This window comes from Ambystoma mexicanum, chromosome 9, assembly GCF_040938575.1.
Source record: "Ambystoma mexicanum isolate Mex_15411 chromosome 9, UKY_AmexF1_1, whole genome shotgun sequence".
Classification (NCBI taxonomy): Eukaryota; Metazoa; Chordata; class Amphibia; order Caudata; family Ambystomatidae; genus Ambystoma; species Ambystoma mexicanum.
Window position 1 is genome coordinate 1,095,825,741 of NC_090931.1, and position 16,382 is coordinate 1,095,842,122.

A 16,382-nucleotide genomic window follows, 5' to 3' on the forward strand; every position below is an offset into this window, starting at 1 on the left:
TTGTCTTTGCGGACTTTCGCTAGCGCTCTCGTGATCATCACGAAGGGGGGAAAGGCGTAATGCACTGCTCCGTTCCATGACTGCAGGAAGGCGTCTGTACCCACTGCACCCGGGTCTATTCTCCAGCTGTAATACTGTGGTGTTTGCGAATTCAGCCTGGAGGCAAATAGGTCTATCTAGAGGGGTCCCCATATTTCTATCAGGCGTCTGAAAATCAGGGGGTGTAGCCTCCAATCACTGGAGTCTACAAGATATCGAGAATTCCAGTCTGCTATACTGTTTTGGCTCCCTGGAAGATATTCTGCTGTTACTGCAATGTTGTTCTGCAGGCAATAATGCCAAAAAACCTTCGCTAATTCTGCTAGCATCTTGGATCTCGTTCCTCCTAGCTTGTTGATGTAACGGACTGCTGAGATGTTGTCCATCTTGAGCAGTACGCAACATCTCACTCTGTCTTTCGTAAAGGCCTGAACTGGGAATGAGCTTGCTAGGAGCTCAAGACAATTTATGTGGAGATTCAACTCTTCCTCTGACCACTTCCCCCCTGTCTGAACTTGTGCGCACCTGGCTCCCCATCCGGCCCTGCTCGCATCGGACTCTATGGTCAACTCTGCCACGTCTCCGAAAATCGCTCTCCCGTTCCAGGCTTCCATGTTTTCCAGCCACCATTGTAGTTCTGCTATGGCTTCCTGATCTAGATCCACTACCTGATGGTATCTCAAACCTCCGCGGAGGTGTTTTATCTTCAATCTCTGCAATGCTCGGTAATGCAATGGACCCGGGAAAATGGCTTGAATGGATGCTGCAAGTAGCCCCACTACTCTGGCCAGATTTCGGAGAGAAATAGATTTATTCGATATAACAGCTCTGAGCTCCTTCTTTATCGCCCTCACTTTGCGGCTCGGGAGCTGCAAGATTGCTTTCACTGTGTCTATGGTGAAGCCTAAAAATTCCAGTCTCTGGACTGGCACTAATTGTGATTTCTCTAAATTCACTAAGAACCCTAGAGAGGATAGGAAATTGAAAATCCAATGTACGTCTTTCGTGATCGTCTCCTTGTTGCATCCCATTACTAGGATATCGTCCAAGTAGATGATCATCCGTATTCCTCTCTCTCTGACAGCAGTGACTACCGGTTTCATCACGTTCATGAAGACCCATGGGGCTGACGCTAGTCCGAATGGAAGACATGTAAAGCCGCCAGTTCTCTTTCCCCCAATGGAGTCTCAGATATTTTCGAAAGGCCGGTGCTATCGGAATCGTCAGGTACGCATCCTTTAGGTCTAGACGCGCTAACCAATCTCCTGAATGCAATAGATCTCGAAGGAGGTGAATGCCCTCAATCTTGAAGTGATTTTATTCTAACCAGCGGTTCAGATCTTTCAGGTTTATGACGGGACGGATCTTGTCCCCCCTGCGCACTAAAAACATGTTGCTGGGAAACCTTTGGTCTACTATGCGCTCTCGCTCTATCGCTTTCTTGTCTGCCAATTTTGCCAATTCGCTGTGTAACAGTGCTAGCTCTTCTTGAGCCATATGAATGGGAAAGGGCTTCCTCTCTTGCAAGGGGGTGTCTGTGAAATCTAGAGGCATCCCTGCTACTGCCTGTAAGATCCAAGCATCGCTTTATAAAGCTTGCCACTGCTCTTGAAAGAGGAGAGTCCTCCCCCCGATAGGAGTATATGGTGTACTCACCGCCTGCGGCACTGGGTTGACGGAAGGAGCCCCTTCCTCTACGACCTCTCGGATGTCTACCTCTTGCCGGGAAAAAGGTGTCTTGCTGGTGCCCCACCCAATATTGGGCTTGCGGACCTTGAGGCCTTCTCTGATAGTTGAAGTGTCCGGACGAGTGACCTCTGGAATGTCTGGTCCCGGTAAAAACACATCCTGGGAAAAATGTTCTTATCTAGCTCTGGGCTCTTTCGAGGGCCGTGTATGTACCCACAAACTGGGACATTTCCTTTGCGAAAGCTTCTCCAAAAACAAGACCTTTGGAACCTTCGCCGGCTTCGTATGTGGCTAGGTTGCTAAGTTTTTTATCAATCTTTAAGAGGACTCCTCTCCTCCTTTCCGATGATAACACGCAGTTGGCGTTGCCTAGTAGGCACACAGCCCTCTGGGCCCAGTTGCCTAATGCTTGGACATCTACCGGGGTGCCCATGTCCCTTGCTTTCTCCACCAGATCCATAATTTTTGCAAGTGGTCCTGTCAGATCCAGGTGCTTGTCTTGGCAACCCTTCCAAGCACGATCCACACCTTTTCGAATGTCCTGCGCGGATTTAGTAACAAAGGTGACCATCTTGGGATCTAAGTCTGGTGTATCCGTTAATCTTCCCGGCACTCTGTTCTCGGGCATTCCGATCCATGCGGGATCGGACTTCTCTGTTCAGCGGTTTCCTGATGTGCTGAGAAATGTACAATGCCACTCTGGGCGAGGGCACCCATTAAGACGACGTAGGGTGTATAATAGCTTCCGGGTCGAACATATCAATGATATTGTCTTCCTCTTCATGGGCACTTTGAGCTATAGGTTCAACCGTCTCCTCCTCTTCGCCACCCTCATCATCGGGGGCGAAGCCTTCTTCGAAATCCCTTGAATTGTACACCCCTAGGCCAGGGGGTCTAACATGGCTCACGGCCATTTTAGCTAGAAAAGCTTCTTTTAATCTGGCGACAGGGTCGTTCTGACTGAGGGGAACAGTGTTGTCCCTTTCCTCCGTGCCCACGGGGGTCAAAGAGTCTAAGCTCTCTCGGGCTTTTTTACACCCCTTCTTGTCAACCCTTTTACGAGGGTGTCCGGCTGACGTTCCCTCCCCAGGGCTATCCACCCGTCTTTTCCTGGCTGCGAATTGCTCTCTCTGTTCAGCCAAGTTTGCTTCAAGCATCTCTAACCTCTGCGTCAAAGGTTGCACTCCTTGAGAAACTGCTTGAATGAGGGAATCACCCAGTACCTTTTTAAAACTGAGGGACAAATCGTTCTCTTGCCATGCGTGGTCTTCTTCCCATTCTTGCTCGCTCCATTCAGGTGTGGTGGAATGGGAGTCTCCTGGGTGAGATGAATGAGCCATAATCAAATGTTAGTAGGGCTAACTGCTTGGGAGTCAGCTTCTAAAAAGGCTCTCAATCAAAGTTTGTTTTAGCACACTCTGAGCTTTTCCAGCTATGTGCCCGCTCCTTACACACGCTCCACTACTCTCCCAATCCTTCCGCGGTATTCCTCTGTGAAAACGAATGTTCGGGAGCCGCGAGGAATGCTGGGAAGATTGTTAGGTAAGGTTGCCGCTGGGTCCTAAAACCCTCGTAAGCAGTGGCGTGATCCGGCTGCAAACTTACGCGCGTAGGCTGACCCTCGCGCCTCCGGGTCCTACTGCCCTGTTCGTTTGGCGGCACAGCCGCCTCTAGATCCCTCATGGAGAGCGGGGTGGCTGCCAGAGACGAGCGGCTTTGCTTGCGGCTCCACCCCGCCTCTCCTCCCGAGACGTCGAGCGAATCCCCGCCGTTTGGAAAAGTACGCGCTCTGACTGAAAAACTGCACGCGCCTAAATATGTAGACAAACACGTCCAGTGTACACGACTATGAATCAAAAGACTATAATACACAATGGAACTCTAGGATAATGTCAGCAAAAGAAAGAGGAATGGACCTGAGGGGGGAGAGTGTTTATACCATGACCTATGCCCGGATTGGTGGGAAGGAGGAGGTCAGGACTACAAGGGACCTCAGGATCATGGGAGTAATGGTCCTAAGAGACTTGGTGAAATTTTGTTCTATTAAGAAACTTGAAACTTTTACATTTGTTTTCCTAAGGATTTGTAAGAAAAACTAAATTGAAAAAGTTAAAGTTGAACTTTTAAAATGCTGAGTTGGCAATATTAAAGAAAGTATAAGCATAATGCGAGCCTCCTGTCTTGTCACAGAATTGTGAATGTTTCATGAGGTGGTATTTAGATGTCTGCCATATGTCGTGAATACCCCACACCTCTAAATATGTCAGTGAGTGAAAACAAGTGATGTTTGGAAATTCCACCTATTTTACTGTTAATGTCAATCTTGTAATGAGGACTTAAGGGCCTGAAGTTGTAATGACATTAACACGGCAGAAAGATGTTTTGTGAGAAAAACTCCACGTGAATAGACTTATTATTTCTTTACACTTTATTTTCTCCGCTTTTATTTTTTCAGTATAACGACGGCAACATGTTTTCCCTCATTTTTTACATTGTGCCATCATGTTTTGAAGCTCGGATGTCTTTTCATCAAACAACACAGATTCTGAGTATTTTGATTATTTGTAAATAAAGAAATGTTTTTTAATTAAAGTATATCAGAGTGTGCGACATGGAAAGTTCTCTGCATGCAGTGATTTACAAATGGTGGGAGGCTCTGAGCAGTTTCTTACTCATGTACATTGTGACGCGTGGAGCGATGCCATGTGCAGTGGTGGAACGGAATGAGATAAAATGATCACTCAATTTCAACTTGAGTTGTAAGACTGCAGCACCTGATGGTATCTGTTGTATTTTACCTTTTCTGTACCTGGGCTATTTCCTGTATGGGTGAGTGTTTGAGTCTGGAATGCTTGGTGTGGAGTGTTCCACTTAGAATGTTATTATGTGAGTGCCAAGGTTCCTCCAGTGTCAGTTGGAAACTGAACTAGGTACAGGGGGACTGGTGGATGTTTCTTTCCCCTATGAACTTGTTTTACTTGTAACCTTAAGTATCTGTCTGTATAACTCGAACCCACTAAAGTTACTTAACTGTACCAAGGGTCCGGAGTCATTATTCCAACCAGCTAAATCTTTGTTAACAATGGCGCCAAGGATTTTTGGAGAAGTTGGCAAAGCAGGAGGAAAAGTGCAAGGAGTTAAAAAAAAGGACTTGTACCAGGAAACAAAGGCAGCAAGGAGATTGCCCACCACCAAGAAGCAAGGACCCAGAAGCATCCACCACCCCCACCCCCTTGCCCCTAAGGTGAGCGTGCCCCTGTCCTACATTACTGAGATAAGCAGGGACAGTTAGAGTTAAGTGGGGACAGCACGGCACACCTTTTATGCAAGCTGTCACTGTTTGGATTGTCTATTTCCGCATCGCAAGTCATAATGAGCATTAGTGCAAAGATTATGAATGTTTCGCACATCAGTAAATGTGCGCCATGAAAGGTCTGATTGTCCAGAAGCACAGAGGGGCAGTGACAGTGTAAAGAGGGGCCAGGGAACATCGATTTTCTGATATGGCTGTCAAAGTAAACAGCAGCACATAGTTAAGGTATACAGCACACAACGTATACCTAACACAGCAAATTCATTGTCCTTTGCTGGCAAATGTTACCGTCCTGTGAGTGATTGGAAATCACACCAGGGTTAACGTGACTGTTGGTCCGGGGAGATGTGTTCGTGTTGAGCTTCCACACAACTATGAGGACGTCATGAGGTTCCCTGGGGTATCAGCGATAATGGCTTGTAGAGAATGTTTACGCCAGTGTTCCAGGAGCCAGCAACAGAGAGTACTACATCACAGAAGTTTATTGGAAGTTTAAAAAAAAAAAGAACATTCCAACATGCTTACAGAGTGCTCTATTTCCGGGTCTCACAGGGTAATTCAACGGCGGAGAATGCAGGATATTGTAGAAGATGGTACTGCAACTTTCCCAAAACATCAGACGGCAAGTTTTGGACTGACATGGCGTGGGTGAACATTCCGGATCCGAGCTTCATTCCGTTTCATTCAGAAAAAAAAAGAAGGAAATTGCATGAATGAAGCTGATCAAAGGAGCAGGCTGTAAATTTGGACGTGTTTGTTTCCTTTGTGCATAATACTTTCTCGGCTGTTGCCATTTCGGAGACATGAGGTACTGTCCTAATGTTTATTTTTGCAGGAGTTGGAAGCTGATTTTTCGGCGGGATGGACATTACATCCAAATTCTCCATTAATGTATTGTGGCAATGTGACTTATATTTTGGTTGTCACAGTGTGGTGTAGCGGGCAACAGGATTGCGCACAGATAATTTGTATAGTTAAACATTTTTTTGAGTGGATGGGCAACCATGGTTCAGTTATAAGATGTGAACTATGTTGAAATATGTATTATTTCATCAGTGCTTATTGGCTTTGTGAACACATTGTTTTCAAGTTGACAGGCAAGTGATTTAAGGATTTAGTGGAGATGTCCAAATAATAATGAGTAGACATGCTGTGTGTTGGTTGGTGATTCACGTTATAGTAGAGCCAATAGAGTTGACCTGGTCTGAGACATTTGCATGTCTTTATTGTTGTTGAAACCACTTGTTGGGTGGTACGGTGCCAATGTGGTTTTTGGCAAGTTTTATCTGGAAAGTTTTGTAGTCAAGGTTATGGTGCCGATGTGTTTTTATTTTGGCAAGTTTTTAGGAAATTGTATGGAATTTATGCAACCAAAGGGAAATGTCAGTCAATGAATGATATGCACAGTGTTGTTTGCATTAACTCAACCTTTAATCCACAGTTACTTCTCAACAAAGACTCTTCAGGCAAGGATATGTTGTGGGACTTTTATGTGGCGCACTTAAATTCTGATAACCACAATTATCTCTGCTGAATTGTCTGGTTGTTTTGTGTGGACATTTGGTGTGAGGGTGAAAGTACCAGAATTATAGTAACAGTCTTGTGTATTTTAGACCTGCATTTCTAGGATATGTTCACTCATGCAATGATTTACATTAACCTAATATTTATCCACAGGTACATTACAAAATTTAACTCTGCAAGCATGATATTTTTTATATTCTCAAATTTCAAGCTGAATTTGTTCATTTGTTTTGCTTAAAGGATATTGTGTGGGTGATGATTTAAGATCAGTTGAGTGATTTTGGTTGTGTGTGAATGTTCTGTTTGCCAGGTGTGTGTGGCTCTTTTATTTTGAGCATTAATGCTCAGTGTCAAATATTTAGTTGCTCAGGTAGGAACGTGCAGTGGTGCCAATGTTAATGTGCTCAGTGATGAGCATTTGTTTTCTCAAGGTTGGTGCCTAGGTTAGATACCTGGCATTAGGTTGGCACACTATTAGTGTCAATGTGTTGGTACTTTAACATTGACAATGTTGTTTAGTATCAATGTTGGTGTAGGTGACACCGACATTGTGGGTGGTGTCCAGGAGGGTGTTTAGTGGATGGCTATTGGCTCTCATGATGTATATGCATTAGGCAGATAGTGGGGTTTAACCCTGCGTTTTGGTTAGGAAATCTTGATGTTGGTGAGTGTTGATACAGGGTCAAAGCTCTGATGTAGGTGCTAAGGATTGTTTATGAGATTGTGGGCTGATCCCCTGTAGCAGAGTTCCATAATTGGCCATTATGGTTCTGGTGATTGTATTGAAGTAGATTAGCTATTTGATAGCCATACTATGGACTTGGAAGGGAATAGCATTTTGCTTTTAGTGGTTTGCCGGAAGGGTTTCTGGAAGGTTAGTTGTTTGAGATATATATTGTTCAGTAATGACTTCTCCTTCTGTTTCCTTTCTTTATTGTATTGTTATCTAAGGGGGGAGATGTGTTGTATTTTACCTTTTCTGTATCTGGGCTATTTCCTGTATGAGTGAGTGTTTGAGGCTGGAATGCTTGGTGTGGAGTGTTCCACTTAGAATGTTATTGTGTGAGTGCCAAGGTTCCTCCAGCATCAGTTGGAAACTGAACTGGGTACAAGGGGACCGGTGGATGTTTCTTTCCTCCATGTACTTGTCCTAACTGTGACTTCAATTACCTGTCTTCCTATCTCAAACCTACTAAAGTCTCTAGACTAAACCAGGACTCACATGTCATCATTCAACCACCAAACTTGCATTATAACAGTATTCCACTTAATGTATCAAAAAACCTCTGGGAATACCCGTTCCTACCATTTTCTGGAGCTGTCTTAGAAATCGAGGCTGGGGGGAGCGTACCCACATTTTGTAACAGAGGCAATATAAAGTTTATCCTTAAACATGACAAATATAACTGGAACGTTACATCACAGGTCCGATACGCATACTCAATAAAGCCTAGACAAACGTTATAGCTGCACATTTAGTGAAAGTTTCAAACACAATAGTAGCAAAAGACCAAGCATGTTTTATGCATGGAAGGAAGTCAGTTGAGCATATACATTTGTGTTGGGTTCTCATTAATAAAGATTCCTGAAAAGGGGGGCGGCTCACCCACTAGTTTCTCAGTATAGAGTCAGCATTTTAGTCGGTGGGCCACAGCTTTCTTTAAGTTTTGATGTCCAAGTAAAATAGCTGTGGGTTATTTACAGATATCATCCAAGCCTATTACATTGGCATCTCCTCTGCAGTGCTGATAGTTGGACATTAACACAGCTCCTTCTTGGTGACTAGGACTGCTTGTAAGGCATGTCCACAAGCATCCCTATTGTTTGAGCTGTATGTGGAACCCTTTACAGAGGCAATAAGGCATGACTATTTCATTCCCCCATTCAGTATATGGCAGAGAGGAAAATCTAAAAAGTGCTGTATATTGATGAAATCTTGGTATATTCTGTGGATACAATGCAGTTCATTCCTTGTATTCCAGAGCCAACTAGTCTTCAATTAAGTTTCAAGCTAAAGGATTAATCCAGCTAAGATTTAGACGCTACATAAGTCAAAACCCATGGAATGAGTGGAGATCTCTGTGATTCTCGAAATGGATGAGTGCTAAAGTGTGATAATAACGGGAGATGATGGAAGGACTCTCTAACATGACCTAAAAAATAGGAAGACAGAAGTAGACTTATCCTAAAAGGACCTGATTCCCTGGGAAGAATTCCTAAGCAGATACCTGCAGCTCTAGCTGACTGTATTTTGCTGCCTTGAGCTGTGAGTGGTCATGCTGATTCCATGCTTTACACATACAATACAGAAGTGACTATTAAAGCCCCGGAATATTTTGAAATAGTGATCGAGGGTAACCTGAAACCCCAGATTAACCAAAATAAAAGATACAAGCATGAATATTCCATAGAAATAAGAATGGGTTTGAATAGAGCAGAAGTAATTAGGAAGTTAAAGCAAGAGTACAATAATTGGTTAAAGCAGGGACGGTGCCGAATAACTCAGGCAGATGGGGAAAAGATGTTTGAAAGCTTAAAGGGGAAGAATGCTAGGGCTTTTTCGGACCTTATCAACAAAAAAGATGAGTATTATTGGAGTAAAATGACAAATCCAATAGCTGAGGATGTTTGGGTAAAATACATTAAGCAAATGTTTACAACGGAAACTTCCGAAATATACACACAGGAACCAGTAAAATGGAACCTAGAACTAACAACCGTTCAAATAGAGGTAAAGATAAAGAAATCAAATCCATCAAGGGCGCCGGGACCAAATTAAGTAACAAATAATGTGCTGAAGCATGCCCCGCAGTTATGGACAAAGATATTATATATTCAATATCAAGACATAATAGAAAGACAAACTATTCCAGACTATTGGAAATCCTCATATATGGTACCAATCTTTAAAAGTGGAACGAAGGTAGAATCAGCAAATTATAGAACATTATGTATAATGGATGCAGACTCAAAAATTGTTGCTGCAATTGTTCTGGAAAGAATAAACGACTGGATGGAAGAAAATACTATCTTGGATCCCAGATTAATAGGTTTCTGAAAAAATATGGGGACTGACTGTGGGGGCCTTTTAATAACTTGTCTGCAGACCTCAGCCTGGAAACCCAGGGATGTGCCAATTTATGTAGCATCTATGGATTTAAGTAAAGCATTCGACTGTGTGAACAGAAATATCTTGTGGCAGAGGTTGGACAGCTATGGAATTCCCAAGAGTCTTTTGAGTATTATAATATTCATGCACAACAAATCTAGAAAGATTAGACTCAGGAGGACTCCTTTCAAGAGATTGTATCATAGAGAATGGAATTAGACAAGGATGTATATTGGGCCCCACCTTATGTTGCAGCAGTAGGTAAAGGACTGGAAACATCTGCATTATTATCTCCCAAGATTGGGAACTTGAAAATCAGCTGGTAGGTTACGCGGATGACTTTCTTCTCATAGATACTACACCGGTGGGTCTACAAAGAATTATAACAACCTTTGGTAACTATATGTTGGGAATTGAGTTAAAGATTAACCTGAGTAAAACAGTGATAATCAAGGTAACCAAAGGAGGGAAACAGACCAGAAAGAAGAAGTTTGTGTGGAATTAGGAAAATAATGAATTAGCAGTCAAAGTAAATTTCCAATTCCTGGGGTAATCAGTAGTTGTGAAGTACAGCAAAACCTTTTGGGTAAACTACCTCAACTCAAAAGTAAACTGCATGTTAAATCAAATGAAGAGAGTTGATAATAAGTATGGGAAATTCTCAATAGAACCATGCAGAGAATTTTAGAAAAGTAAGGTACACCCAACAATTACGTATGGGAGTGAATTCTCGCCAAAAACAATGGAGGTAGAGTACAGAGGGGTAGAAAGTAGAATTTGGAGATCTATACTGTACTTCTTGCCTAAATGCATTCCAATTGAGGTGATAAGGTATGAGTTGGGTCTACAATCACTAGTGTGTATGATCCAGTGGAAGAAATGCGTTTAAGCAAATGTGACTTCTCTAAAGAAGGAACATTGTATCATCAGTTGAGAGTGAATGATATAGATGGGTATATTACAAATCTAAGGTTGGAATGTAAAGCAGTTCTGCAAGAAATAGGCATGAAAATGGAAGAGATGGAAAAAAATCCAAATAGGTTAAGGAAAAACTTAAGGTGAATGATTGGGAAAAAACTCGAATGATGATTTGGAATTCAAGGTTATATGCACAAGTATTAACAGCAGGAAAAGGGGTTGCAGAACTGGAACATTATTTAAAGAAATGTCCAAATTAAAAAAATGAAAATTGGTTTTATGACATTTCGAATGAACGTTCTGTCGACTAATCAAATAAAAAGTTTAAGATCAAAACAGGATGGGGAAGACCGGTCATGTAGATTTTGTAAAGACAAGGAAGAGTTGGAAACCCTATGCCATCTGATGTCAGAATGTCCAGAGTTACTAATTGAAAGAGAAAAGTATTTTAAAGAATTTGTTCATGATGTATGGTTATTAAGAGATCTCTTATGGATAAAAATGTAATTTGTCATTGAACAAAAACTAAAGTAAAGTGAGTTGCCGATCGCTTATGGAATTCCTTAACAAACACTGGACGAGAAGCAGCAATGTTAAGACTGGATTGCCTATTATTGTTTAGAAGCATATAGATGTATAGATTTGATTTTTATAAATGAATGCATGTGGTGTATAAAGAAGCAAGATCTTTACAGCCAGTTTATAATTTCTGTATATAAACTACCTGTGATTGTATACAATTGTTGCTGATTTTCCCAGCATATAGTTAGGGGACAACCTTTGGTTTTGATTTACTCTTTATTTTAAAAATAAAATGAATATTGTTTGCAACACAGCCTTTTACTGGTCCCAGAAATTTGGGGTGGGACTGTCATTAGGGAGTGTTAGATCAGAGGTTCCGGCTCTGTACAATATATGGTAAAACAAATATATATTCTAGGAATTACAATTGCCTGACACTAAGTATTCGCATTGTATACTTCTTTTTCCCAAAAATTGTTTCACCATTTACCTTTTAATATTATCACTTTCCTGATAAATGCCAATCTTTATTCTTCACCTACTACATCCTTAGTTCTCAAGCTGCTTTGCTGACTGCCTTTCTTCTATTCATTAGGGGATGACAATCTATTGAATGACTCAAAAACTGAAGTTAAGATTCTTCCGCACAAAAAGCCAGTTCCTTTTCCCTCCCCAGTGTTGATCTTCTCACAACATCCCCAAAGCTGGTAAACCTAAGAGTCGTCTTTGAGAATAATCTTAAACTATTTTAATTCATTACCATTAATGTAACATCTGACAGGCTCAACCTTTTTAACATCAAACAAATCAGTCCTTACTACACTTGCCACTAGCCTAAAATACTGACCTCACTATAGTCCTCAGCAAATAGTATTACTGCCTTAACATAACCTTCCTAGACCTCTAACTCTAGGTCTCACTAGACACAGTTTCTTAATTTTGCCACCCCCACACTGTTTGATCTCTCCTAATCCTCTCCTAGCATTCTGCTTGTTGGCTCTCTGTTCTCATTCAATCCCTTTATGGCTTCCTTCATGTGATGTTTATATTTAACCATAGACGTTCCTCCATCATACTGACTCAATCTCTGACTAGTGTCCTTTGCACACTCATAGAGCTCAAGCCCTTTTTAACCTCACCATTCCATTCCTGCCCAGAACGTCCCCCCTCCCTGAGATCAATAACATCCTTACAGCAGCAGGGCTCAAGAGCGAGTTTCTTTTACTTTAAGCACCTGCAATGTTATTATTCCTACACAACAATCATCAACCCCAAATATGTAAATCTTGTACCTCTTTTCAATATTGATCATCAAGCATCATATATTGTATCTATCCATTTTTGTATCAACTTCTAGTGTTCTAATTTCCATCCGCTACATCAATAAGTTTCTCTGTTACATACATGTATTCTCTCATGTTTATAAATCATCGTTCCTACTACAAACAAAACATTTTATTTCATTATTTCAGTTCAAAGCACTTGACTCTCTTCATAGAAATGATTGAAATAATGCACACAAATACCCATACTGACTTTGTTAATTGATCAATGATGCTTGCACATTAATTCCAAAATAATCATTGTTTTGTATTGCTCTTATGAGAAAGGTAGGACATTGTGGAGGAATGACATTCACAGATCCTAGATATTACACAAAAGTGCTTCACAAATGTCTAGGGAGCTACATGGAGATACATGGAGATTTCGGGTGATACTAGGTGTTGGAAGTACCTTCAACTCCCACAATATCATAAGTATACACATTCTTTGAAAACTGATCATCCTGATATGATTTCCAAACAAATATGTGATGGACGAAAGGGAGAATGTGCTTTTGTATTGTCACAGATGGCACAAACATAATTAAACATTTCAGAAGTGGTTCAAAGGGTTTTTCATGGGCCCTATGACTGGCTGACCCTCTCTCTCATGTTTATATACACCTCCTCCCTAGCCCACAGGTCCTTAGCCCTAGGTTAGCATACAGTGATTTTTTTCTCCCTCCGTATGCAAAGAGCTAAACACACTGAGATGTTGACGTAAAGACACTCAGCCTTATCGCGTGACACTTCCTCAGGTACTTCCCAGCTTTCCCTACTTTGACCATGTGTAAGTGGTCTAAAGGGATATGGGACGTATGGGTTGTAGACACAATGCCTGATTCGGTCATCTACTTTCATGCTCATTCTCTGCTCTTTCTCCCTCATACTATTTCCTCCTCTTTTCCTTCCACTTTCTGTCCTTCTGAAGACTTTCATTCCTTCTGGGTCTTGTCTCCATTCTTTGATATTACTACCTACACTCCGATGAAACGACTATCTCCTACTCCACTCGAATGTTATTCTCCACACTACTTCTACCTCCAAACCACTACTACTCTTTCCAAACCACTATTACTTCCTCTATACTACTACGCAAACACCTTCCTTCCACTCAGTATGACACACTTCACAGTCACTTGTTACATTAGCTCTTCTAACCACACTTGCCACACTAAAATGCACATTCACACTGCAGTACCACTTTAACTCTCCAGCCAGTACCTCACATTCTCCTTAAATCGTCTCTACTCCTTCTCCTCACACCTTATCAAAATGACCCTCAATTCCTACTGCCCTTTATATGGCTCTGCCCCTCTCCGGGTTGGCTCTCTGTCCATTGATAACCTGGCCCTGTCTTCCTCATCCAGGACAAGTTGTAGACTGCCAAAATTACAAATAGGGGGTTAAGCCTCAACAACTTATTCTGCACTGGCCCATCACTGAAGAGCATTGGCAGGCCAGGAGGCTGAATACTCGACTTTGTGGCTGGACTTCGTTCCATCTTCCTCAAAGATAATTCCCATTGTGGTGGGTTTATATCCCTTTTATTAGTCCCTGGTGGTCTTGGGTTGTTGGCAGCATATCTGGTTGCTTATTGTGACTGTATGGCAGCACTGCATGCCTTCCCAGTCTGCTAACTACTGGCGATACTGCTGCTCTTCTCTCTCTGACAGTTTCTATCCTGCTCCAGAAGTTTGCAGAATCTTGAGGATCTGATTATTTGTGGTCGGGCCCTGGTTCCCTGGCAGCTGGTATGTGGTGCCGAAACATTGTTCTCCTTCAGATGCTTCTTGCTGGTTTACCATTGGGGTCTAATGTCACTAGGGCAAAGAAGACACATTGAAACACTTGTAAGCTTCTTGTTGAGGAGGTATGACATAAGGAAAAGTTGGACTGGTCAGAAATTACTGGCATAGAGGGGGGTAGGAAGTAGGGCCCCTTCACCAGCAATTGCACTTCCTAGAATCTGGATTAGCCTTGTACTTCTTTGCTTTTTCTGTCATTTGGGAGGGCTTCTTTCCCCACTTGGCTAGGCTAAAGTACTGGCCTCCCCATGATATGCAAAAATAGACATGAACTTAGATTTGGCATGAATACCATTCTCTAAGTTCTTGAAGTTACAAGACTAAATGTACAGAGGTGTGAGTCTGGATCATCTCCCTTAATAGAGCTATTTTGAGTAAAGGTGTAATGTCTGTGTGCCATAGGTTTTTAAGCTTGCAGAAGATATTAGAGTCACTAGCTGACAAAGGTGAATATTTATCAGGGGCATGTAGGAAAGATGGTGCAAAACAATGCTTTGACTTTGAAACCTACACTTCACCAATCTACACCTGTTTTCTGGTGATACTGTACTTCAGAAAGAATTAATTATGGTAAACCATGGAAAAGGTATTGTTTTCCTAAATGTGGGTGAAAGGGGAATATCCTGTAATATGTTTATGGGTTTCAAGATCTGAAGGACGCACTGGATTAATGTCTTTAATAAACTAGTGGAGCTTCTACAGGCAAAATGATAACCCTCTTTGAAACTATTATGTTTGGTTTTGATTGAAATCGGCCTAAAGTAAAAAAGAGAACAATCCTGTCTTTGAGGCAATACTTTTAGCAAGATACATCATTATTTAACAGCTGAAAGAAATTCATCTGGGTAAAAATTAGTTAACTAAAAGATCAAACAATTTAATCCGACTATGAATGTCGTTGCAAGTACAGAAAGAAATGTGGCCTGATTAGTTGTTGGTGTGAAATATACATTTCATTATTATATCTGAAGTAGCATGTGGTATTATATTATTGGAGAAGCGGTTTACAAATCATGACTGAGTACCTAGTGATTGCAATTTAAGGCGTGATGCTTCGATATTTGTAGGTCTTTTTCTGTAGCGATAGGAACGTTAGCTATTACCGTTGACTTCCATTCCTACACTTCTGCTCATTTATAACCCTTACTTTATATATTTCTGCCAAACACTATCCTTTTCAATTTAATAACATTTGGTTTTGGTTAATATAATGTATCAAATTAAGACTTCTCACTGTATTTTTGCACTGAAATGTTTAACATTTGGTCAAGACATAGTCACCAAGCAATGTTCCTTCAATCACATCAAAGTCTAGGATTCTAGTGCGGCAATCTGTTCTTTAATGTGTGAATGCCAAACTCCAAGTGCAAGTTGTATAAAGAAAGACAGGAATTCCAGATATCTTGTGCAAAAAAATACGTTTGACATTCTGGCAGTGACATACTAGATGGCCCACCCAAAATGTTGCACATGATATGCAACAGCAACATATCTATATTAGACATTTTTCAGTGTTCCCTCACATCACATGCAAATCTAAACATTTCTGTATTGTCTTGGGCCATTTTATCAGCCTGTAAATAAATGGGGTCTCTCCATGGAAGCTTGTAGCTAAATGGGATCCCAATGAATCAGATGTTTAATAGGGTACAGAGACAGACAGGTATGTATTTGATTTTCATGTTTTCACACCCAACCTCTTTGCATCCTATAGTCCCTTCAGGTGTCAAACCGTTTTTGCAAGGCCAGTTCAGTCCTCGCTATCAGGACTGCATTGTCTACAGAGGATATATTATGCATTTGGCTCTGCCTTGCTGCAGAACATCTGAGGACGCACCTTCCATGTCATTAGCCAATTAATTAATAAATAGATTAGAAAGAAAATTAGCACAAACACAGGCTGAAGTAATCCTATAATCAATGTAAACTGTGCGGTTAACTTCTAGAAACACCATGCCTGTCATGCGCACATGTCTCTGTATCTAAGCAGAAATGTGAGGAGATGCAATGGGATCCAATTGGGTCCTGGTCAGTTAAACACAGTCTGGGAAGTGAAATCAGTCACCACCTCTTTCAGCCTATGTACTAGGAGTTGTAACAGAGCCGGTCAAGTGGCACAGCGAGTAGAGCGCCCGCTT

At 41.6% G+C, this 16,382-nt stretch overlaps 1 long non-coding RNA gene across 1 annotated transcript in view; it reads left to right on the top strand.

Annotated features, from left to right (window-relative positions):
* The first annotated feature begins 4,657 nt into the window (after positions 1–4,657).
* The window catches only part of LOC138489778 (uncharacterized), a 173,717-nt gene continuing 161,992 nt past the window's right edge, over positions 4,658–16,382 (top strand). The window contains exon 1 of the long non-coding RNA XR_011274897.1: positions 4,658–4,972. This is a non-coding gene — a long non-coding RNA (uncharacterized lncRNA). The remainder of the gene's footprint in view (positions 4,973–16,382) is intronic.